A 27664-nucleotide genomic window follows, 5' to 3' on the forward strand; every position below is an offset into this window, starting at 1 on the left:
CAGTCTTAACTCTTCTTGTATCTTTAGCTCTCCAACTATAGTCATTGGGTACTCTGAAACTTTCCTGTGTTTCATAAATAACCAAAAATCTAGAATATCACAGGTTCTCAGGAATAAAAGAAAAAAATCTTTAAAAAATTTGATGTTTTCAAGGAATGCCAGGATATAACACATAAAAGAGAAATAATGATCAGAAATCTGAATGAATCTCATTGACTTTTAGCATAAATTTTCATAACCAAGAAGTTAATGATAGAAAATTAATATAGAATACTCTCAAACCAGTTTTATTTGTTCCTTCTGTTTGTAATGACATACTAAATTTTAATTGTAATATGAAGATATGATGGAAGTGATATTTTAATCTACATTGAGAAATTGTATTGGAGAGTACTAAGGTGGTGAGATAATGCTTACTGTATTATCTCTCTTTACATTTACCCTTTTTATCCTAAGGCTGTACTGAGTTTTTAAACGTGAATGTGAATTGTGTAAAACTACTTTAAATATTCTTAAATTTGGGGCAGTTACAAAAATTAAATAATTGCAAACACAAAACCAAAATATTTTAAGCATATAATTTTCTTTCCTCCCTGAGTTAAAGGAATTCACTTATTTCTAACTACAATATTTCATGTTTTATGTTTAAATTATGCTATCAAAATTATATCTTAATGCAGTAATTTATTATGAAAAGTATTCTTTATTGAAAAATAATTTTAGGACATGACAGGTATTTCCTTTAGCTTGTCATGTACTCTAGCCAGTGTAAATTATTACTGAGTTGTCCAAAGATAATACAACAAATAGGTTTTCATGAACATATGTTTTTGCCTCAACTTTGTGTAATAAATAACTTTAAACATCCATCTTATTTTCGTTGAAATTGTGTTGTTTTTAATATTATGGTTTTGTGTGTGCATATTATATTGTCTTCACAAATAAAGACATGATCTTTATAACTGCCATTGTGCTGATTTTGCAATTTAGTATACCAAGTTATGATTTTTGCAGATCTAAAAATAGATATATTTAAATTGGGTAATTCAAGAGTGTTTAATAGAGTCACTGTTGGAGAGGGGCATCCAGCTACTACATCACCAAGAGCTGATACCAATTCAATCATGCTTCCAATTGGAATCTAAAATATTAGCCATCCCCAATGTTCTTCATAATAGATAGAACATAACAGAGTTGCTATAGTTTTTGCTTCTCTAATTGGCCTGAAAGCTCAAAATTGATCATTATAGTTTTTTTCTTCCACTCAATTCCATCTTCCACTTACTCTCTTTAGCACATTGGCTAAATAAGGTTCTTTATCTGATAGGTGACTCAAATTTTATAGATTCGGAGTCTTCGGTGGCCCTGTCTTTCTTACATTACTACAGTTTTTCAATAACCAAAATTATTAGATAAGTATTTCTAAAGAGATGCCCCAGTAAATCGCCTGAGTTCCAAGCATAGTTCTTGTCCTCGCTGTATAGCAACAGCTCCAAATCATTCTAGTAGTCTGGAAAAATCATAAGCTAGTCCTTGTTTGTTTAGCAGCTTGACATGCTCAGAATAGATAGTGAGTGTCCTCAGCTTCCAATACAGCAGGACCAGAGCTCTGAAGCCTGGAGAAAATGTTCTTCTTTTGGGAACTGAAATCTCTAAAACCACCAATCTGAAGGTTTCAGGACACAGAGTAAAAAACCTTAAAATCGGTTATTTGATGTTATTAGAGTGGCCACCTCTAACTTAACCTCTTTGTTCTCAGACTCATGCCTTCTGGTTATGGAGGAGATGACGTTGGTCATATATCATATCCTGTAGAACACACCCAAACTCCTCCCAGATGGTAACCATGCATGAACCACTCCTTTGGTAGGCCATTTCGTCACTCCTTTAGCCAGCTGATTCTGGATGGTGATACATGGGTTATGACACATGCAATCTATAGATCTGAGCTAATGGTATTTGTCTTGCCATTAAAAGGAGTTTCCTGGTTGAAAGCAATGTTGTAAGGAATACCACAGTAATTGGTAAGGCATTCTGTTAAATCCATACTTGAGGGAAGTTGTAAAAATATTTAAGAGAAAGGGAAGGCACATCCCGTTAGGATAAATTTCTTCCTCCTCCATGTTGGGAAGAGTCAAATGTAACCTGCAACTACCTGCTTGGTTGATCTCCCTCAGGAATGGTGCCATATCAGGGTCTCAGCACTGGAAAATTGTGAGCTTAGCAGTGGTGGTAGTTAAATCAGTCATGGAGAGGAGGAAGTCCATATAATTAAATCTGTTCAGTTTCTGTATTCCTACTCCCATTATCGCTTTGTACATTGGCCCACTGAGCAAGTACCAGGTAAGCCTGGTAAAGTATCTGACATTCATGAGATTACCTTGTTCAGATTACTAAGAGCCTTCTCTATAGTGAATGCCCTCTAGAGAGAATTTACATGGAATATCATATCATCACATTTTGTACCAATTCTGAAAGATACATCTTTATAACTCTCTCCTAGACCTTCTATCACCACTTGTCCAATTTTGTTCTTTGAAGTCTTTGACCATATGGCCATGCCATATATCATTACCTTAACTGTCTCTTCTATGAAAAGTGTACAGTTAAATGTACTAGCTGAAGGAAATTCTGGCTGCTAGAGGGATAGCCACTGTATTTCAGGGCCAGCTCCCTTAAGTGGACCTGTAAACACAGTAGTCACAGCTGCTATTGAATTCCAGGCAACCTGTTTACAAACCAGATCCATACTGTTTCATCCTCATTAACTGGTCACTGAGAATACCCCATGAGGTCATGCATATGGGTTGAAGGAAACAGATTGAGAAACATTAATAGTGGGTATTAGGGACATCTGAGCTAGTTGCTCATACAGTGTACTTGGGCTTCCTCAACCAGCATAAGAAGGCTTCGGGGAAGAAAAATTTACCAAATAAATGCTGTTGTACACATTTTTGATATGTTGAGTTAGATAACACCTAGGTTTTGATACACAGTTTGGGCCACATTGTCATTGGGTGTCCTATAGCCTGGTACACAGTCTTAACCACAGTTCATTAGCAAGTAAGGAGTGGCTTTTCAAATGGAGAGTAGTTCTTGTTAGAAGATTGCATGTCTTCACTATAAAACCATGAGGGATCTCCACACTGAGGCTTCCATTGGCAGAGATGTCATACAGCCTCTCCATTTACCACAGACATTTCCAAAAATCATTGCATCTGCTGAATTTTAGAGTCAAAGGTAGAGGGAGCTTTCATCATGGCAGGAGTATGATGTAGATCCTTTTCTTACCCCAGGCTGCTGTCAAATTGGACAACCCTTTGTTTACCTAATACATGTACCACAGAAGTTTGCCCAAATGTGGTCTATCTTGCCTCTAAAATCTAGAGAGGCCACCACATTTTGTGTTTCATTTTTCAGGAAGGAAGGTGCAGGGTACAGCAATTTCTCACTTAATATGTAGCATCTGTTTCAGCAATGCCCAGATCACTGGCCCATAAAATTTTACCAATGCTGAAAGTCTCTGAACACTCTTGAAGTTTATCTCCTATTCTCTACCATGTATCTCTTACTGAGGCATCTCAGGTATTTACCATATCCTGCTCCCAAGTTCAATCAACGTTATATTATGAATATAATATTCCAGCTTGATGTTTTGTGGGATATCAAGATGAACAAGATTTCTCCAGACTATGTTATGACAAAGAAAGTAGAGTTTACCTAGCCTTACGTTGAGATAGTGAAAGTATGTTTTTCCTGTAGTGTGAAGGGAAAAAACTGCTTCTGACTATCTTTGTTATATGAATTATCTTAAACAGAAATCAAGCCCATTGCTTTATGCCTAGTGTCGGGGACTATGCTAATATGCTCCAGGAAAGATCGTACAGCTAAAACTGCATCAGTTAACATGATATGATTAAGTCTGCATCAGTGTCATATATTCACCTAGTAAACAATTTAAATGGGTATATAGTATGAATTATCACTGCTAACATCTTTCAATTTTCTGATGGTTTCATTAATATCTGTTATTCACCCATATAATTATTATTTCTTTTAGTTTGCTGTCTTGGGAGAGATGATGGTTATAGGGCTATGCTGTCCAATACGGTAGCCACTAACCTCATGCGGTTTTTAAACACCTAAATATGGCTAGTGGTACATGTTGAAATAATATTTTTTATTTTTCTTATTTTTTTACTACAGTTTTGTGTATATTAATTACACCTCAATGAAGTTGTTGGGGAGAGGGAAAAGATGCTACCATCCCATGTTTCTCTGCTTTCTCATCATTGCCACATTACCAAAAAGTAGTAGTCTTAGTATTGCCCATTTTATTTAGCATTGCAATTGCATAACCCTTCAAATCAGATTCTGGAGTTGGTCTACAGCCTTATTTGCCCAGAGGCTTAAGTGGATAAGGAACCCTTTTAAAGCTGACATAAACTTTGTGGTATTATTCCTGTATTCTGACTTGAGTATTCAAGGCATTCAGTTTGTCTTTCACCTCTGTATGCTCCTTAGGGCCATCAGCCATGTCATGCTATAATCTTTACACACTGCCATTGCTGCTTTAGCAAGTAATGCCACAGCTCCCAAAGCCTTACCCTGCATCGCGTATCCTTCCATGCTACCACCAGTGACAATTCGAATAATCATCTTTCCAGTAGATGCCTTGCATCACTACTGTCCCATCACCTCCCTGGTAAGGAGGCCATCCTGCTATCCCTGAATTCCCTTTTGACTGGAGCTTTGGGCCATTCCTGATACCAATAACTCTTACCAGGCAGAATCCTGACAAGAAAGCAACAAGACACTCAAATGGGGAAAATTTGGGGATATCCATGAAAAGACAAATATTCACAAAAGAATGGTTAGGAATAAGGGTAATCTACAAAAGGTGGTTGGGTCTACAATAGTAGGAAGCCATTACTGGCTCTAGCCTGAAAAGGAAAGGGGATCTAGAAGTCACTGGAATTAAGAGAAATAGAAAAGGGTCTTGAGCACTGACCTTCAGTAGAAGAATGTAGCCTTTGCTAACCTGTGACTTGGGGAATAAACACCCTGACCTCACTCTTTCCACCCTCCAGCCTCTTACTGGTGTCTCACATTGACTAAACTTAACCAGAATCCAGAGGACAAGGGACCCTATTGATTAAAGCCAGTAAAAAATAGCTCTTGCAGGAGCAGAGCAAAGAAGTGTGGAAAATGGCTATGGCAGCCAAACAGAGATTGTGCCACAGATTAACTAAACTTTAAGAACTAGTGCTTAAAATTACTAGTATAGAGCAGGGGTCCCCTACCTCCTGGCCACAGACCTGTACCAGTGAGTGGGTGGCCTCTTACAAATTGAGCTGCACAGCAGAAGGTGAGCAGCTGGTGAGGTGAGCAACCATTACTGCCTGAGCTCCGCCTCCTGTCAGATCAGTGGCAGCATTCGATTCTCAGGGGCACACACCCTATTGTGAACTGCGAATGTGAGGGATCTATGTTGTGTGCTCCTTATGAGAATCTAAAGCCTGTTGATCTGTGGTGGAATAGTTTCATCCTGAAACCATTTCCCCCACCAGCCCTCATTTATGGAAAAATTGTCTTCCGTGAAACCGGTCCCTAGTGCCTAAAAGGTTGGGAACTGCTGGTATAGAGTATTGAGGGAAATATAATGATTTTGAATTTAATCTCTGTTTTTATGAATATTATGATTGGTAGAAAGTATTTGCCTCCTCTGAGTGATAACTGTCCATTGTTTTATTGTATTCTTATTTATTATGTTGTATATTAATATCACATTTCTACTTCCTATATGGTAGACTTAAAAATTTCTCATCTTGATTTTTATTTAGTAGGTTGGTAACAACAAGACCAGCATTGGTGTACATGAATATGTTTCTGTGATAGTTTTACAGTTTAAGAAATAAAAAATACTTTAGAAAATATCTGGAATACATGTATTCAATAAATACTAGGGGTGGGTGGGAGTGTGTGTGTGTGTGTGTGTGTGTGTGTGTGTGTGTGTGTGTGTGTGTTTCTTTTACCTTGCATCATCCCTGTACATTGTGATAATTTTCTGCTTAGGAACTCTATTTGTCCTCTAAAGGATGCCAAGTAGTGTCTTGGTTTTTATTGGATAGGCCTGGTAGTGAGGTTATTTATAAATAGTATCTGGAATTTCTTGAGCTTTCCCTAGACAGTAGACACTATACTAAGCATTTACTGTGATTTGTTTAATAAAAAATCTTTTTCTCTAACATAAGCAAAAAGAGATTGGTAGATTAATTGCAATAAGTCTAGTAACATGGAAAATGCATTTTTAAGAGTTTTTACTTTAAAATATAAATATAATATATACATTTTATCATTTGTCTTTTTATTTAATGCCAAGTTCTTTTCTTTCAGTGAGAAATTTGGTTGTTGAGTAACATGTAATTTTCCTGGCCTGCACCATACACACAACACATCATCTTTAGTTACATTTTCAGTTTCTTTAAGAACTTAAAGATTCTGTGAAGCAATCAGACTTCTATTCATTTTTTAAGATTTTTTTCACTAATTTTTATGATTATTTTTGCCCACATTCATTTCTTTAGCAATATTTTTATCAGCTCATCTTTATTGAATCTTTTCAAAGTGGTAAAATTTGTTTTCATAAAAACAGTGTTCTTTTTGTAATTATTTCATTGGAAATAATTATAGCAGGTAAACTAGCATAAGTAGGTTTTGCTACAGTCATACCTGACTCTTTGTGACTATACATGCAGTTCAAATGTTAAGAGTGTACTTGGGCATACCAAAGAAGAGCATACGAGCTCTAAGAATTCCATGTTTTTGGTGATCCATTAGTATGTTTTAGAAAGAGAATGGAGAGGCAGGTCCATTATGAGAACCTCTCGCTTTGGTTATTCCTATTGTACAGGTGAGGAGACTGAGGGAGAAAAGAAGTCACACATGCAGACCCTGGATTTAAACCAAGGCAGCAACTCCACAATTTGTGCTCATCACCACTGTGCTATGGGATAAATAACACAGCCTGTACACTTATTCTATAAAGCTTTAACTCTACTGAAGTAACTCTTAATGATTGAAAAAAGAAAAAAAAGAGTACTCTCTAGAAGTCAAGAGATCAAGACATGTGGGTTTTAGCCTTGCTGCAAATTAGCCATGGTACTTTGTCAAGTCACTTAATTTGCTCCTTAAATCTCCTGGTGCTGCTATTATATGATACAGACTACAATGTGTTATCTTTTCTCCCTGGACTTTGCTAACCAGTCACTACTACCACACCTTAAAAAGTAGTCTCCACTCCTCCCAAATTACTTCTTAATTTTTTTTTTTTTTTAGTATTTTGCCCTAGTTTATTTTAAAATAAGTTTGCATGAAACAAATTAATGTCTTAAGATTTATGTTGAGTCTTCCAAGACTCAATATAGCCAGTATTTCTTCTCTACTACTGTTTGCTATCCTACATCTGATAGCCTTCATATGTCTAAGAAAGAAAAAAAATAACTTTTTTCATGCGAAATTTAAATGACATTTTAAGAAGGGGAAGGAGAAGAGGGAAAGTGGAGACAAATAATTGAAATGGTTTATGAACAAAGATCAACTAAAGATTACAGTCAAGTTATGGCTGGGCACAGTGGCTCATGCCTGTAATCCCGGCACTTGGGGAGGCCTAGGAGGGCGGATCATGAGGTCAGGAGATCAAGACCATCCTGGCCAACACGGTGAAATCTGTCTCTACTAAAAATACAAAGAAATTAGCTGGGAGTCCTAGCTACTCAGGAGGCTGAGGTAGGAGAATCCCTTGAACTTGGGAGGCAGTGTTTGCAGTGAGCCGAGATCACGCCACTACACTCTAGCTTGGGCAACAAAGTAAGACTCTGTCTCAAAAAAAAAAAAATTACAGTCAAGGTGTTGGCCAACAGAGAAAGTGAACTGCACTTTTAAAAACATGTCCCAGAGATACATTACATAAAGTGATAGAAAAATAAAAGGTACTAGTCTATACTTGAAACTCTTGCTGTTTAGTAATCTTGAGATTTACCACACAAATCATCTACTTTGCTTTATGTAAACTTATAGTATTTAAGTGACTTTTTAAATGATGAATCAATGCTTCTGCTACAAAAAAGATTTTTATTTTTTTGTCTCATATTTTTCAGTTTAACAAGTGATAATTTGATTACTATGCTTTGTACATTATATATTACTTATTTTAATTGTCTTTATTATACCTAATACTCTGAGGAAAATAGTGTTTAAATTAAGGCCTGGACTCGTATTAGTCAAAATAATATTTAGCATACTTGTTATTTTAAAAAATCTAGGAGGAACTAGAATTACATATTTTTTCTAATTAGCATTTTAGTTATATTTCATATATACTCTTATGTTGTACCCAAATTAAAGGCTTAAAACACAGGGGAAGAGTGTGTAATTTTTAATATAAAGAAACATATATATGTATTATACATTTCTTTTTATAAATTGTAAAGATGAAAATAATTTGTAAGAGTGTATCTTTATAGAGGGGAGCAACACATACTGGGGCTATTGGAGAGTAGAGGGTGGGAGGAGGGAGAGGATCAGGAAAAAATAACTAATGAGCACTAGGCTTAATACCTGGATGACAAAATCATCTATACAGAAAAAAACCCATGACACAAGTTTACCTATATAACAAACCTGCACATGTACCCCTGAACTTAAAATGAAAGTTAAAAAATATGTATATATATATGTCTCATAGAGTCTCAAAATATTTTTATGCCAGAGGAAAAATCCAGTTTTGTCTATAGAATTATACTGGTTCAGATTACTTTGAAAAATTATTTATTGCTCAAAAATGGAATCATCCAAATATATTTGAAAATTAAAAATCCTAATTTCCCAAGGAAATTTATTCACTGTCTCTTATATCCTGAAAAAGTCAAATATTTGTTAACAGTACCATATATTTAAGATACTTATTAGTTCTAAAAGTAAGTTATTTTTCAAAGATTTATAAGTAAAATGTCCTTAAGTAAGCAAATACAGGAATTGTTTTCTAATATTTTTGTTCATCCTCATTTTAAGAAAATAATAATTTCATATTTTCAATAATGCATGCTGTGAAATTCTAAGTAAAACCTTGGCTTTCAATTAAACTAGCATTCAGTATATGATATAATTATTTATATATATCACTTAAAAATAACTACTTTGTAAAATTAATTATCTGTGTCACATAACTTTGGAGTAAGAAAGACTTGAGGAACCTTACAGTGTCAAAGTTCTTTTGACTTAGGGTTGATATGCCTAAACTATTCTGAACATATGTTTATTTTATTTCTAAACACTTTAGGGGTGTTGATTTTTACAACACTATTTTGTGATCTATTCAGTGTTTGACAATTTTCAGCTTATGAAGTTTGTTGTTTATGTCTAATTATCAATTTAAAGCTATTCTGCTCCATAAAAAGGAATTGGACCAGATGTACCATATAAATGCCCATCTGTTAAAACACAACTTCCTCCCAACTAAAAAGCATTTTTAGTTATATATATACACGCACACACACATATGTATGTTTACATGTAAGGACTATCTTTATTTTTCAAGTCCCTGTAATTCCAAGGACTATATTTTACCCACAAAAATCGCTCTGAAATATTGAATGCTTTCATTAGTTCCTAATATTGACTTTTAAAAATCCCAATTAAATAGCCTAATTTATGTTTTGTCCAGTTATGCCTTTGCCTATTATGAGAAAACTCCTCTAAGGTATTATGACCCACGCTGCATTTAAATATATTTGCACATTTATCTTTAATAAAATTTCAAACTAACATGCATTTTAAAGGAATATACTACATGTCCTCAGAAAGATTGGTAAGGAAAGTTTTTTTCACAACTTCAAATTTCCTAAAAATAAAATTAAAAATTACCATGTGGCTTGAATTGAGATGGAGCTCATCTTTGACCATGCTGTTTAAAGAAACAACATAATTTCAGTTGCTCTAGTTTTAAATCCTATAGAAATAGTCTGTTAATTTGTCATGAGAGTGGTATACCCTCAAACGTATTGTCATCTTTTACTAAGGGATTTATTATCACAATCACATCATTTCTTTAAATTGACAACTGATCAGCAATTTCAAAACTGAAGTATTTTCTAATGTACTATAATATTTGTCATCACTTACTCTCTTTTATAATACACCATTTTCCATTTTGTTTTATTTAAATTATCTTCCCCTCTTCTTTTGAGGTTTGTGTCTACTCTTTCTTGTCTGTCTTATAGTCTTTTACCCCAATCCTGCAACCATTTGCTTCCGCATTACTTCACTCTTTTTTTGAAATGCCGGAAAAAAAAGTACGTAAGTAACTTTCTTCAGCCTATGGATCAGACACAATGCTTTGTATAAGATGGGATTGCTGCAAGTTATACACCTTTGGATATTAATAGTACTGATAGTTTTATGGAATGATTGAGGACTAAAAAATTTCTGAAAATTAGGTACTTAGCCAGAAGATTATGCTAATCAGTTGTTTTCATATTTACATTATTTTTAAACCAGACCACGGTGACTTTTTTAAACTCAGATTTTCCAAGAAGATCTTCAAGAAAAAAAAGGATAGACACATTGAATTAAATTATGCTGGTTTAGAAATTGAATCTAGTGCAGTTCGTTCATAATAGTGATGGTGCATTAAATATAGTATAATTTGTCCTGCAGGCTTCTCATGAGAAGGAACTGTTTTAAACTGATTGTAGACCTGGCACCCAGCCCACTTTCTGGGTGATCTCCCAAGTGTGAACTTTCCCCACCCTCAACCCCTCCTTTCCTTCCTGGAGGTGGTTGATAGAGGTGGATTACAATGATAATTACACAAGCAGTGTCAGTTGCACGCGTGATTTGCATAACTGTGCTGTGCTGATTTCATCCATCAAATCGTGATACTGATGTCCTTGGTGCCTCACTGTATGCTTTGCAATAAGCACTGCATAGAGGAGATGGGCTTAATATTTTTATTCTTGACTCTTAAAAAGCACACTTGAGATCCTACTCATGAAGTTTACTCAGAAGGTAAAAACCACATTCAGTCAGGCCAGGTGTAAGACAGTCCATTTGGTTTCCACCAGACAGATAGAACACCTCTTTCCCCCTATCCCAGACCAATAATCATTATGTATCTACTCTTCCTTATATATTTCTTATAAAAGAGAGTAAAAATGTTAATAGCATGTACAATCTCATCTTTTATGAATTGTAGTAGTCATGCTTCTCTCAGACACTTATGGAAGGAATTTAAAAGTCTTTCTTTTAAAATTCTATGTACTTTTCACTTCGGTGCAAAGTCATTTAGAAGATCAATTTACTCTAGGATGCTTTCTTTCCTACTTTATTTTCAGGAGTTCTAAAGCAATGGACAAGATTCCTGGGTGCATTCTCATTGTTCTAAATATTCTACACTGTCCTCATTCCAAAGCTTGCTACCACAGTTTTGTACCCTGCATGAAATTGGTGTGGACAGTCTTAACTTGTGGCCATTTCACATTTTCCCTTCCACACCATGAGTCTGCAGGCCTGGTATGTTTGGAACTCCATAACAGAAGTGGAGAGGCTGCATGCACACTTTATTATTCACCCAGTATCCAGAAGGGCATGACACACTGGTACACGTGTGTGTGTGTGTGTGCACATGTGTGTGGTGTGTTTTGTTTGGACTTCCTTTCTAACCTAATCTTTACTCCTTTCAATTTTTCCTACTTCATCTTTGTATGTGAGTCAAAGAAACCTGTTCATCCACAGCCTATACTATCTTGACTTATACTATAGGAAAACTCAAATGGTAGAAAATCAGACAAATAAGTAAAATGAAAACCAAGTATCATTAACAATAAGCATGTAAAATATATTTAGAATATAAATAAAATTTTATATAAGGTATCATAAATCATCTATCAGAGTGGAGTCCCTTTAAATTGTATAGAAGTATGTTGATGATGATGATGAGCATCTGGATAAGAATAAAAGGTCCTAAATTCAGCATCTCAAAGAAGAGATCTTATTCCGTTTTGCATCTTTATCCCTTATATACCTTATTGATTGAATGAATTAGTTAATGGACAGATTATTTTATTTGAACATTCTTATATTAACTCGAAAAATTTTAAAGATTCATAGGGGTCAGTGGTGGTTGTGTATGTCAACTAGTACGTGATAGATATTAGTCTATTATAAAAATTTAAAATTAAGGGTATATTTAATAAGTTCTTATTTTGTGGCAAGCATCATTTTAAGGGCTTTATTTTGCAGATAAGTAGAGTCAAGTTTAAAGAAAGATATGTTACGTAACGTCTTCACACAGTCTGTAATTTTATATATTACATGTATGCCTCCTCAGTTTATAAAGATTATACTTTCACCTTATTTTTCTTTTATTTTCCCTGGTTTGGCAATAATATATTATTAGATTAGATTTCAAACACACACATACACATAGCATAATAAAACAAGAAATGTATCATGCTCTTATAAATAAAATGTATCATTATGCTTGAAGACATATAGCAGTTCAGAACAAAATAAATCTAACAGGATAAATTATTTTGTGAGAGTACTTAAAAAATTATCATCATATATATAGCAAAAAATCATACCATTATAACTATATATGTACATTTTATACAGCTTCCAATATACTCATGAAAGCTAAGATATAAACTCTGGTCTGTCTGACTCTAGGGTCTATGCTCTCAGCCACTGTACTCCTGTTTCCCAATCTATTCTCCATATAAAAACCAGAATGTTGTTTTAAAATCCGATTTAAATCATGTTACTCCTCTGCTTAAAATATTTTATGGGTTTTCCATTGCTCTTGTAATAAAATCAAACTACTAATCATGGCCATTGGTGGTTCTGCCCACTTCTCCTGTCTGTTCTACTACTTTGCACCTCACTCTGGGTTCTTTGCAACCCTAGATTTCTTTATTCTTTCCTACTCTTGGGATTTTGAACTAATGGATGATCCTAGAAGTCAACACCTTCAGTGGTTTCCCAAGATCTTGGCACAGTTGCCTCTTTATCTTTCAAATGCTAGCTTAAATGTCATCTCTTTGAAAATAGTGGCATCCATAAGAACCCTACCAGATGCATCCCCCTTAGTTCTATTTTGTGCTCTCTATATTAATGTCTTAAAAAGCTTGATTCAGAATCTGTGGTTATGTTAGAGTTTATACACATATTACCTGTGCCTTCCCACCCCGCTCAAATGTAAGCTCTGTGAGATTGTGGACTGTAAGACTGCCCTTGTGGAGCCTAGATTTTAATGAAGGGAGATGGGCAAGAATAAGTTTTTTAAAATTATATAATATGTTAGAAAGTGTTGACTGCTACGGGAAAAAGCAAAGAGTTTCCATTTATTGAGCATTTATTTTGTGTCAAGTACCTTGAGTTTTCCATATGGATTTTTAAAAAAAATTTCTCACAAAAATGCTGGAGTTAGATACAACTATTTCCTAATGTAACTTAACCTAGGCTTCACACACAGCTGCCATTAGGGTTAGAATTTGAGATCCAAGTAAGAAACCACATTCTGGACATACAAATATATATTCTTTATATGAATATTCCATAAATTAGAGCAAGTTATTTGCTTCTGAATGGATTATTTTTGGAGCTGTTTGCTGTCCAAATTATTTGCTTACTCATAAGCCTGAGTTATTGTAATATGAAAAGTCAGATGAAAGGAAATACAAGTATAACTTCCTTTATTATGTGCTTTATTGCACTTCACAGATACTGCGTTTTTTACAAATTGAATGTTTGTGGTAACCCTGATTCCAAGCAAGTCAGCTGGCACCATTTTTCCAATGACACATGCTCACATCATGTCTCTCTGTCACATTTTAATAATTCTTGCAATATTTCAAATTTGTTCATTATTATGTCTGATCTGTGATCAGTGATCTTTGATGTTATTATTATAACTTTTTTAGGACACCATGAACCACACCTATATAAGCTGGCAGACTTAAATGTTTGTGTCGATAAATGTTGTGTATGCTCTGACTGCTCTACCAACTGGCCAGGTTCTCTGTCTTTCTGTTCCTCACCTTGGCCTCCATATTCCCAAAATGCAAAAATACTGAATTTAGGCCACTTGATAACCATACAATGACCTCGTAGTGTTCAAATGAAAGAAAGACTCAACATTTCTCACTTTAAATCAAAAGCTAGAAATGAAGCTTAGTGAGGAAGATATGTCAACAGGCATAACAGGCCAAAACGTAGGCCTCCTGTGCCAAATAGCCACATTGTGAATGCAAAGGAAATGTTATTGAAGAAAATTTAAAATGCTACTCCAGGGTACACACAAGTGATGAGAAAGAAAAATTGCCTTATTTCTGATTATGGAGGAAGTTTCAGTGGTCTGGATAGAAGATCAAGTCAGTTCAGTGATTGAACATTCTCTTCGATCAAAGCCTAATCTTGAGGAAGACCCTAACAATATTCAATTATATGAAGGCCGTGAGATGTGAGGACGCTGCAGAAGAAAGTTGGAAACTAACAAAGATAGGTTCATAAGGTTTAAGGAAAGAAGCCATCTCTATAACATAAAAGTGCAAGGTGAAGCAGCGAGTGCTGATGTAGAGGCTGCAGTAAGTCATCCAGAAGATCCAGCTAAGCTAATTGATGAAGGTGGTTGTACTAAAAAGCAGATTTTCAGTGTAGACAAAACAGTCTTCTATTAAAGTAAGATGCCACCTAGAAAAAAGTCGATGCCTGGGTTAAAAGCTTCAAACGACAGGCTGACTGTGTTGGTAGGACAATGCAGCTGGTTACTTAAAGTTGAAGCCAATGCTCATTTACCATTCCAAAAATCCAAAGGTCCCTAGGAACTCTGCTAAAACTACTCTGCCTGTGCTCTATAAATGGAACAACAAAGTCTGGATGTTGTTTTCAGTATGGTTTACTGAATAATTTAAGCCTATTGTTTAGACACTGCTCAGAAACAAATATTTCTTTCAAAATATTCCGGTTCATTGACAGTGTACCTTGTCAACCAAGACTTCTGAAGGAGATGCACAAGCAGATTAATGTTATTTCCATGGCTGTTAACACAACATCCATTCTTCAGCCCATGTTCAAGGAGTAATTTCAACTTTCAAGTCTTAAGACGTACATTGTATAAGGCTAGAGGTGCCATAGACAGTGATTTCTGTAATGGATGTGGGCAAAGTAAACTGAAAACCTTCTGGAAAGGATTCAGAATTCTAGATGATGCCATTAAGAACATTTGTGATTCATCTGAGAAGGTCAAGATATTAACAGGAGTTTGGAAGAAGTTGATTTCAACCTCCTGGGTGACTTTCAGGAGGTTCAGGACTTCAGTGGAGAAAGGAACCGCAGATGTGGTAGAAATAGCAACATAACTAGAATTAGAAGTGGAACCTGAAGATGTGCCTGAATTACTGCAGTCTCATTATAAAATGTGAATGGATGAAGAGTTGCTTCTTACAATGAGCAAAGAAATTAATCTTGAGATGGCATCTTCTAGTGTACATTCTGTGAACATTGTTGAAATGACAACAGAGAATTTAGAATACTACATAAACTTAGTTGACAAAGCAGTAGCAAAGTTTGAGAGAGTTGAATCAGATTTTGAAAGAAGTTCTACTCTGGCCAAAATGCTATCAAATAGCATCACATGCTACAGAGAAATCCTTTGTGAAAGGAAGAGTTGACCGATGTGGCCAACTTCATTGTTGCCTTATGTTAAGGAATTGCCACATCCATGCCAGCCTTCAGCAGCCACTAGCCTTATCAATCAGTAGCCATAGACATCGAGGTAATACCCTCCACCAGCAGAAAGATTATGATTCTGAAGGCTCAGATTATCTTTATTATTTATTTATTTAAAACAAGGTCTTGCTCTGTTGGCCAGGCTGCAGTGCAGTGACACAATCACAGCTGACTGTAGCCTTGACTGTCTGGACTCAAGTGATCCTTCCACCTCAGCCTCCTTAGTAGCTGGGACTACTGGTGTATGCTACCACACCCTGGCTAATTTTATATTGTTTATAGAGATGAGATCTCACCATGTTGCCCAGGCTGGTCTAGAACTCCTGGGCTCTAGTGATTGTCCTGCCTCCACTTCCCAAAGTGCTGGTATTACAGGTGTGGGCCACTGCACCCAACCCCTTTAGCACTTTTTAGCAATAAAGTATTTTTAAAATTAAGTTAGGTACGTTGTTTTTATACACAATTCTGTTGCACACTTAATAGACTATGGTATGCTATAAACACAGCTTTTATCTGAGTGACCCACTTTATTGGGATATTTTCTTTATTGTGGTGGACTGGAACTCAACCTACAGTATCTGCAAGATATGCCTGTAGTTTGATGAATTGAAATTTCATTAAAAGGAATAGTTTATGTAATTTGGATTATTCATTTAATCCGTATGCCTAATAAAGGCTTTTAGCCTAGTAAAGGCTTACTGGCCCTTCTGTTTACATTTTATTCCCCATAATGAATATTTTGCACTTTTGTAATAATGAAACAGTATCATATATATATGCTGTTTCTCATGTGTCTTAGATTTTACTGTACCATCTCCTGGCCACATTATAACTTTTTGCACCTTTATACTTTATCTAGCTCTTTTTCCTACATTCATCAACCAATCTGTTAAGTAACTTATGTTACATTTACAGTGAAAGTAGTGAGCATCCCTTGGAGTTAAATGGTTTTTTAATATAATTTGTATTATTATGACTACGTATCCCACATTTTAGGCAGTTCTTAAATATATGTTGTATGAATAAACAATTGATATGTATGTATTTTTAACAGAACTGTAAAAGTTTGGAGAGATAAGCATCTACTTCCATTTATTAAGTAATTACTTTATTAGCAATGGTAAAAATAAGCAATGAAATATTTTATGTGATAAGGAAATGCTAGGGAAGCATAACTGTTATACTGCCAAAATATGTTACAATGTATATTTTGCTTAATCCCATTTTGCTTCCTTATTTTAGGTGTTAAGTTCAAGAAATCTGGGGAAACCTGTTTACTTAAAGTGATAGAAAATTAGATGCCAACAACTTAGATTCTTATGAAAATAATCTTACATAAGACATTTTCTTTTCTGAGTTGTGACTTTTTTTCTTCCAGAGTGCCCGAAAAAATAAGAAGCAGTTTTCTTTTGCTTTTAAATGTCTGTGATTTTACTTAAAAGGTCACATCCATACTTTTTTATGTACAATTTTTCCTGGTGTTTGTGTCCTGTATAAGATTTTCAATTTACTTTGAAAGTTGTTATTACATTATAAAACAAATGGCAATATTTGAGTGGTTAATAATGTTAGCTCTGTGGATGCAGGAATGACATTTGTCTTGTTCAGTGCTGTATCTAAAACACCTAGAATATGGACATGGAACACTGGAGGTGCTCAAGACATTTATGTTAAAGGAACTAGATGTCTTTGCTCAACACCTGGCATATTCTGTAAAAGAAGAGTAAACAATATTAATGCTGTGGGGCGTGGTGGCTCACGCCTATAATCCCAAGCACTTTGGGAGGCTGAGGCGGGTGAATCACCTCATGTCAGGAGTCTGAGACCAGCCTGGCCAACGTGGTGAAAGCCGATCTCTACTAAAAATACAAACATTAGCCAGATGTGGTGGTGTGTGTCTGTAGTCCCAGCTACTCGGGAGACTGAGGCTGGAGAATTGTTTGAACTTGGGAGTCAGAGGTTGCAGTGAGCCGAGGTCATGCCACTGCACTCCAGCCTGGGCTGCAGGGCAAGACTCTGTGTCACCAAAAAAAAAAAGGGAGAGAGAGAAGAAAGAAAGGAAGGAAGGATAGTATTAATGCTGGCTTTTTGTGCCTCTTTTACTGTCATAATGCAGTGTTCCTCATAGTATGTTGACAAAAAATTATTTACTTGGGAAACTACTAGTTGCTAAAATTAAAAAATTGCTCTATATTTAAAGTTTTAGGGGAAAACATTGGGTTAAATAAATTTGGTTTGTTTGCCTTTTTTGTTATCGAAGCTAAACATCCAAAAGAACCTCTGATAATGCTCATGTACATTGTAAATCTCTAAGAAATCCACATTAAATATACTGTCTCACAGACTTGTTTAAACATTTAACATTCATCCCCCCACCCTCAACTGCTTTAGTAAACTGTTCTTAGAGAGATAAAAGTTACTTTACTGTAATGACTTTTGACAGACACCTAATTATCCTGAAATGATTTCATGTAACAGAGATTCTCTTTGAAAAATAACTCACTTTTCAGGTAGGGATCTGTTTCCTTCCTAAAATATTCTTTTCCCACTTAATCATTTCATTAAAAAAAGAAACCTAGAGTCATTAAGACTTCTAAAGATTTAGGGGAAAAAAAGTAGCTGTGGATATTTCTCAAAAATTCTGTATCAGGCAGTATTTTAAAACTTAGAACAGTAAACAAATCACAAAGTGGGAAACTACCAGCAATTTTGACCACATGAAAATGTAAAACCTCTTTACATTTTCAAAAAAAGCATAAGTCAATTAGGTGAGTAAAGAAATAAGGCAAAGGCATTAATATATACAGAGATTGAACACACTGATGAGAAAGACAAAAGCAGTAAGTCCATATTGAAAAATAGGTGAAGGCATTAAATGGATGATTTGAAAGGGTAGCATACAAATGACTAATCAATTTTTTTGTTTAATATTTAGTTTCACTAATGAAAATGTAAAAGAAATGCAAATTAAGTTGTATTTCCAGCTCAGTGTTTTCCAAACTTTTTTGGTTCATTGTGACGGTAATATCTTAATGATTTTGTCACAGAGCATTTAGGGCTGAAAGAAATACCAACAGTTTCATTTTATAAAGTAGTAAAGTCCAAACAATAAACAACTTAATAATGATTTGTGCCCTAACTACTTTTTATCCCTTTGGGAAAATCATAATATACCTAACATGAAAATCATAATATACCTAAATGAAACTTAAACAATTTACATATATATATATAAATTTATATATATACAAATAAATATTATATATTTGTATATATATAATAACAAGGCATACAATATATATAATAACAAGGCATACAATCCCATTACTAAGTAACTGTGGCCATCTAAAGCTATATTTATTTATATATATATAAATTCATATATATATATAAATATATATAAATATAAATATATATATAAATATATATTTATATATATATATGTATATATATAAATATATATAAATAAATATATAAATTTATATATAAATAAATATATAAATAATTATTTATATATAAATAATTATTTATATATAATATATAAATAAATATATATAAATAATTATTTATATATAATATATAAATAATTATATTATTTATTTATTTTTATTTATGTATTGTATTTATATTATATTTATTTATATTTATTAAATATATAATTTTTAATATATTATATATAAATAAATATAGCTTTAGATGGCCACAGTTACTTAGTAATGGGATTGTATGCCTCGTTAGGCACGACACAACTTCCCCAACCTTGGAATCAAGTTGAACACTGCCACTCTCGTTTCCTGTTCCATATTGATTTTTATGCAGTGCTTGCTTTGTGTTACAGCAGCCACTGAAGCCCAGCTTCACAAAGATATGACATAATTGAAAGAAATATAGTGTGATACAGTGTTGAAACTGAGACGTATCAAATATTATTTCCCTCAAAATGGAAAGTATCATACAGTTATCCCTAACAGTTTGCTTCAATACCCCAAGTGCCTTACTACAATTTGAGCATGTAGGCTAGCACAAAAGTGGATAATGTGTTATTTTCATGACGGTATTTATTGTTGGTGACAACATGGTGAAATGGCTTTCTCATACACTTCTATTGTGAATATGAATTTGCAACACCTTTTTTGAGGCAGCAGTATAGCAATAGGGATCAGGCACCTTAAAATTGTTCATACATAGAGTTTGTGCAATGTGACAGACCACTAATTCAAGCAAGGTAAAACTTATGGTTACCACGAATGGAAATAAATTAAATGCCAGTTGGGCCATATTGTCAGTGCTAATATTTCTTCAGAGTAATTTATAATTCTATAAGATAAAATTGTATTTCAACCTTCTATTTTTTGCCTTAGAAGTATTTATTAGGTACATTTAATTTTATTAAAGAAAAAGACATGTGATATATGCATAATGCTCTGTTGCTAAATTTATGTTATGGAAAATGGTGAATATATTTTCTGTATATAAATGCTTTGCTGTTATTTCTCTGTGTAAACTTACATACATCTATATAAAGAATAAAACCTTTACCACATATATTAGTGCTATTGTAATGTTTTATAGGTTTCACTAGGATAACTCTTGAAGTGACATATTTCAAGAAAATATAAGTGAACAAGACTTGGTTATGATATATATCTTCATAATACCCTATGAATTTATGGTAAATGTTCTTATTTCAAGCATTTTTTTATGGAAATTTGACTGGTTCTCACTTTTTGGTAGGTATATGGGTTCTTAGGGGAATGGGGGCAGATATTTCTGATTCCACATAAAGACAAATGGATAAAATGCTAATAAATGCCAGCAAACTATTTCTAATTGAACCGTTGGCCAAATTTTCAATTTTTTTAATTGGATATTTAATCTGCAATTCTTTCCTCATATCTGGAATCTGTATCTGCATCTTTGACAGATTACACCAATAATTCTCTCATTTTTGTTAGTATAGGGCTATTGGTAAGGATCAGTATGTCAAAGAAGAGACTACATGTTAACTTTTGAGGCAATTGAGAAACACTGCTCTCTTTTATGTCTTAGAATCCTAGTATTGTAACATATCTTAAAATTATATTTATAGAAATCTATTTCAGTTATCTGAATTATATTGGTACTAAAACTTTAAAAGTTAGTATCACTTCTGGGTATTTAATCCAATTAAAAATATAACTTTTACATCTAATCATGATGAAGTTATCAGGGACCAGATTTATCCTCCCACCTTAAACAACTGGAAGATTAGACGAAATACATTAGATGAATTTTAGATGATAACAATAAACAGTGCAAGACTGTGATCTCTGAGAGAGAAAAAATGAAAATAAAAAAACCAAACTCGTGAGTCCTATGCCTCAGCTTACTTTCTGGAGGCAATTTCCAGACCATAGCTCAGGGACATCAAACCCGAGCCAGATAGTCTTGCTGAGTTGAGAAGACAGATCAGAGACGAGGGAGACCAATGTGCTTAGTGCATGCATAGCAGAGTAACAGATTGGAGGAAGCTGCATGGAAAAAGCTCTGGAGTTTTGCAGAGCAGATGACTCCCTTGATTCTTTGGCTAAATTGTTATCTACTTATGTGTACGAGATAACTACCTGAAGCTGGGGAAAGAAACACTAGGAAGCAGAAGGCCAAATAATTTCTGAAGCACATAGAAGTCTGGGTATAGTTAATTCTCACCAAAGTGAGAACATCTTGTAATATGCAAGACATTGATTAAAGTCCTCAGAAGAGTATTGCCTTCATACTAGAGCTAAACTAGTCATTAGACTAAAGCATGCTCTGGACCTGCCTTCAAGCATTTAAAGCAAATTTTGAAAGGATCAAACTTAATTCCACATAACATTACTGCATATTAGAATAAGTCAACCACATTGTAAAGAAATGCAATAAAATCTAAAATAAACTAATGGAAAATCACAATATCCAGCATTCCATTAAAAAACTAACAGATATGCAAAAAGGTAGACAGTATTATTTATAATCAGGAGAATAATCAGTCAATAAAATAGATCCAAAAATGGCCAAAATAGTGGAATTTGAAGACAAAGTTGATAAAACAACCATTATATATATAGTCCACATATTCAAGAATATAGAGGAAAACATGAACATGTTGAGTAGAAGTGCTGCTTAGAGGGAAATACATAGTTTAAACACTTAGTTTATATTGTAAATAAAGAAAATCCCAAACTAATTTGATCTGAGCTTCCTTAAGAGATTTAAAAAGAACAAGATCAATCCAAAACATGTTAAGAAAAGAAATAAAAATGATGAAGACAGAAACCAGTGGAAGAGTAAAACAAAAATAATGGAGAAAAGTCAATGAAATTGAATGCTCATTATATGAAAAGATCAATAAAATAGATAAGCCTGCAGCAAGATCAATCAATATAAAAAGAGAACACACAATTTGACATCATCTGGAATAAAAACACTGGGACATTGCTAAAAATCCTATAGCCATTGGAAGCATAATATAGGACTATTGTGAACAACTTTATGCCAAATTCAGCTAGATGAAATAAAAAATAGAAATTATCTCATTCAAGAAGAAATACATACTCTGAATAGCCCATATTTATTCCAGGAATTGAAATTGAAGTTAAAAACCTTCCCACAAAGAAAACTCCAGATGACTTCAGTGGTAAATTCTGTCAAATATTTAAGGAAAATGTAGTTTAAGAAAAACATTAAAGGAACAAATTCCTTCAGAGAAGAGCGAGGGCTTCAAACAAATTATGTTCAGCACTACACTGACACCTAAATCAAAGATATTATAAGAAAAAAAAAATCCAAGTTAGAGACTTTAGACCAGAGACAACATCAAGAACAAACTGAAGATAGTAAGAGCTTTCAGACAAATAGGGCACATGTAAAGCAACATTTATGTTATACTTTTAAAAAGAAACTTTGAAGATTAGTAGCCCAGTAGAAAGAAGCCTTCAAAATGTTAAGAGAAAATTTACTTTCAACCTGGAAATTCTTAACCCAACAAAGAGAGGAAAACATGAGATTCAGGCAGCAAAAGACTAATCAGGAGGGAGACAAAGGAAAGTCCTGGGTAACATCTCTGTAATAAACCCAGGGTACCATCAGCTCCAACTGGAGAAAGGGGTGCCAGTGGTTGTGAGAAGGCAAGAGGAAAGTGGAGTTGGCAAGGACCTAAGATATTGTTTTGGACTCTTGAGTGTTTAGAAGTTATTAGTAAAGGGTGAGAACCTCAGAGGAGGGGATAAGTGGCACTAGATATAGAAACACAAGCAGAGTAAAAAGTGAGACAGCTCTTAACTCGAGGAAAAATTAAAAGCTGCACAAAAAAGGAAATGTAATCACTGTTGAGCCAAATAGTATATTATGATTAATATTTATATGAATACTGGAAATTTCCATTTCTATACTGTTAATCAGAAACTATTATGTAACTGTTGAAAGACCACAGAAATGAGAATTGAGAGGGTGTTTGTAAGAGAGCTGAATCCTTAACAACTAGGTCAGAGAAGCAATAGGTTATCTCTAAACCTGATGAATAAAGATAGCCTATATATTAGTTAGAATTATGAATATAATCACCAGAAGAAGGAGCTGAAAATGGTTGCTCTTTGGGATTTTGATTAGATTGCTTGGGGGCAGGTAGGGCAGCATGGGAAAGAGACTATGTATTTCATTAAATGCCACTTGGGACTATTTGATTTTTTTTTTCTAGTATGGGCATATGTAACTATGGTAAAAAGAAAAATAATCATTAAGACATTAATCAATAATCAAAAGAAAAGAACTCAGAATGCTAAGCAAACTAAATAATTCAGCATTACCATAACTGTAGAGTCTGAGAGAAAATGTTACCCAACAGCAGCAACAAAAATATCATTGCATAACATAGGGAAGTGTTCAAAATATATTGTTCAATAAAATAAGCAGGTTATAAAATACAGTGTATAAAATAACTTATTTTCATACCAAAATTTGTCTGCATGCATAAGAAAACACAAGAGGATGATACAGAAATACCAAAGACAGTTATTTCTAAATGATATTATTATCGATTTTATTGGTAACCAAAAAAATATTTACGTGGATGTTTTGCATTTGGCTTTAGAAAAAGCTTTAAGAAAAACAAGTAAGAGAAAGCGATTTAAATAGTTTGGAAATAATATTCATAAAAACTCCACTTACTAGTTCTGTGAACAAGGCACCCTGCTAAACTCTTTTTGGAGGTTGCAAAGATAACATAAGATATTGTTATAATTTCTCAAGAAGGTCAAGATCTAACAGGGAGAGGAAAATTTGTGTAAATACCAGTATAAAGGTCACAAATCATGTAAGATAGAGTGATAGACTGTTGGAGGCGTTCTAAGCATGAGGGTCAATACAGGAATAGTTCTTTAGTGAGAAAGATCACTTTTAAATGGAACATAGTTATGGAGGTTGGAAGTGGAAGGATGTGGAGAATTTCAAGAGATAGAAAACATGTGAAACCATTACAGGAAAAAAAAAAAAAAGACTCAAATGTAAGTGCAAAGTAATTTTGACTGGAGCCTGGGGTAGGAGTGGGATGTGTGCTTTGGGACCAGATTGTATAGGGTGCTAAATGCCAGGTAAAGGGATTTCGACTTAGTTAAATAAAAGTGAACCATTATTGAAGGTTATTGGAGAGGGGAATAAAATAATTACACATGGGAAGAGAAAGCCTATTTGAAGTCTATTATTGCCAGCCCAGGTGAGCAGTAATGAAGGCCTGAACTATGATATTGATTGTGAGAATGAAAAGAAAGGATCAACTTGAAAATGATTTCATGAGTCCAGTATTTGGAATTTAGCAGCTATTTGGAAGTAAAAAAAGAGGTAGAAGGTAACAAAAGTGGGTACATTGTTGTGAATCTTGAGTTTAGAACAGTGGTAACACTGGCAAAGAAGGACAGTCAGAACAAAGAGGGAGTTTTGTGTAGGAATAGAGTTTTGGATATCTTCAATGTTTGATATGGTTTTGGGGGAACATTCATGAGGCCAGACTCAAAAGGCAGATAAGAGTATGGATTTGAAGTAGTCATTCAGAAAATGCATATTGTTTCCCATGTTTAATAATTCTATATGTATTATCAATTTTAAATTGAGTAAAACAAGATCTCTGTTCTTATAAAGCTCATTGTTTGGACTAGGGAAATAGATTATCAAATGGATAATTACAACACAGTTGTTATAAATAATGCATCCTCAGAGTATGAACAGAGTTCTGTGAGAGCACAGAGGAGATGGCTATGTCCTGATGTTCTTTGTTTTGGTTGTAGGGAAGGGATTCACTCAGATATTGAAAGATTTACATGGCCAGTTGGAGCTTACAAACATGAGAAAGTATTCTTGGCCGGATATGGATGTTTCATAAAAATAAGCACTTCCTTTAGAGAGCAAAGAGGGAAAACATTGTACTGAGAACAATATCTGAAGGGATGTATATAACACATTTGCAAATTAGGAAAAAACTGAGACGCATTGAGGGGGAATGTAGAATCTGATCTCAGACACTAAAACAGGAGACTCAAGACACAAGAAAGCTTGATAGTGGCCAAGACATTAGGAAGATAGGGGATTAATAAAAGTCTATGGATTTAGTGATTCAGAGACTATTGACTTTTCAAAAATGTTTCAATAATACAAGAATCAGTGTGTTTCAGTAGATGACAATATGTAATAATAACTATTATAAAAATAAAGATAGTGAAATATTGATCCTTTTATATGAATATATATGTTATACATATTAATTATGTATTGCTTTACAGATAAACTCATGTCCAGATAAACTCACATGTATAGGGAGTAAGTATAAACAATATTTTTATGAACTTTAAGAAATAGTACAAAATGGATAGGAAATAGTCTTGTGGAGATAGTAGAGCCATCGAATTTGCAGGGATTGCTGGTGATGTCTGAAAACAATTTTCAAAAGAGTAGTAAGGGCAGAATGTAGACTTTGAAGGCACTAAGTGTATAGAAGAAAATTAATGATTACAGATCTCAGAAATCCTGAAATCCTGCCTTTTCACCCCCACTCCACAATTATATAATGACTACTCTTTTTTTATTTATCACCTTAAATGTTCCTACTTCAAACAGACCTTCTTGTTCGACCATTTCAAACTAGTTTCCCCATATTATACTACCACACCCTTCTTCTGCTCCATATAATTTCCCACAATTTGTAATATATTGCTTGTGTATTTATTAAATGTCTGTCTTCCTCACCAGACTGTCAGCTGCATATGAAGAGGCATCATGATCATTTGTGTCCACTTTATATTTTAGCCTCATCAGCATTGTGCATAGTAGCCTGTTATTAGACACATAGTGAATGAATGAGAGAGATAAAAGGATAGAGTGTCTCCAGAGCAAATTTACTGGGAAAGATTAGTTGTTTAGAAATGTCCAAATCCAACATGCCACCTAATAATTGGGTTGCTGGAGTAGAATGGAGACAAAGAATTGGGAAAATTGAGGTTATACTTTTAAAACAAAGTCCAGCTCAAATCCCTGTTGGACTCAATGATTGGATGAAAAGGAAGAAGTGATACTTAAAAATAAATAGGGGACAAAATGAGAGAAGCTGAAATAAAGCAGATGGGATTATAATGAGGGTAGTAAAAATGAGTAGAAAACAGTAAAAACTATATGTCTCTTCCTCTTTTATCAGGTGAGTTGAGACTTTAGAGAGGGTTGTGAGCCAAGGGGAGTAGAATGAAAACTATGTCTCAATGAAATTGAGAAGGTATAATGATTGCTTCCAGAAATAAGGGCAAGAAAATATAGGAGAATATGCTCATGGTACAACAGAGGCATCATAATGTGATGGGACTAATACCAGGGAAGACCAGGAAATGACTGCAGTAGTTTACAGTGGACTGTTAGCTTCAATATAAGTGCTTAGTAAGTATTAATTGGTTAATAAGCTTGTTCAGTGTAAATTCATTACTGTTTCTAGAGAAATATTACAGAACCCAAAATTGAGTAATTCTAAAAGCAAAAAGATACTTTTTTGTTATGTAGTCCCATATTTTGGAACATAATTACAATTAAATTTATTTATATTATTTACACTAGATTATTTCAGCAAAACTTATTTTCTTGTATTTTTAATGCTGTCACATGGCGATATAAGTTCTGGACAGTATTCTGAGCTACTTCCCAGGAATCCATGGTTCTGAAAAATAGAAGATAGTTTGCCAAGCATTTTTTTAAAATGAATAATCACTCCATAAATAACTTTTAAGATAGTTTATAAACGATTATGGTTATGAAATAACTGATCTTAATTTATGTGTACCTCAATCACAATCTAAAGATTTGGTGTGGTTTTCTTTTTAATCAGTACAATGAAACTTTCAGGCAGCCACGACTACCTTGCCTTGTTACAGTATTTCAGTTCTTCTTGTGACCAGTGTCATAGCATGGGTTTATAAGGTGACTGGAGTTACAGATGCTATCTTTAGTCACAAAAAAGAGTTGTCTGTTATTCTCTGGACTAAACTAAATAATTCCTATGGGAGTCAAATAGAGACACGGACCTGGATCACATTGTGCTTTACTACTGAGGAGGGCTTTGGCTCAGACCACCTGGAGTTTTATATTATTCTGTATTCATTCAAAACCAAGAGTCAAAGTGCTCTGTGATGTCCTTATGAAGAGTCATGCATTAAAACACGCTTCTTTCCATAGAGATTATATTTTTCTTCTTACTTTTTTAAGTTTTTTCCTGAACATCTTAGTATTTTAACAGATGTATTGAGATAATGGCATTAAGATAATGGCACCCTAGCTATTAGGGAATAACTTATTTCCTGAATGTGAGATGTTTTGGAAACTATTACTATCA

General features: G+C 34.1%; 1 protein-coding gene across 18 annotated transcripts in view; it reads left to right on the forward strand.

The window, feature by feature from the left end:
* IKZF2 (IKAROS family zinc finger 2) overlaps nt 1–27664 on the forward strand; it is a 160562-nt gene that overhangs the window by 109716 nt on the left and 23182 nt on the right. The gene's annotated exons all lie outside the window — the stretch shown is intronic.

The sequence above is a fragment of the Cebus imitator genome, unplaced genomic scaffold (genome assembly GCF_001604975.1).
Source record: "Cebus imitator isolate Cc_AM_T3 unplaced genomic scaffold, Cebus_imitator-1.0 Scaffold89, whole genome shotgun sequence".
Classification (NCBI taxonomy): domain Eukaryota; kingdom Metazoa; phylum Chordata; class Mammalia; order Primates; family Cebidae; genus Cebus; species Cebus imitator.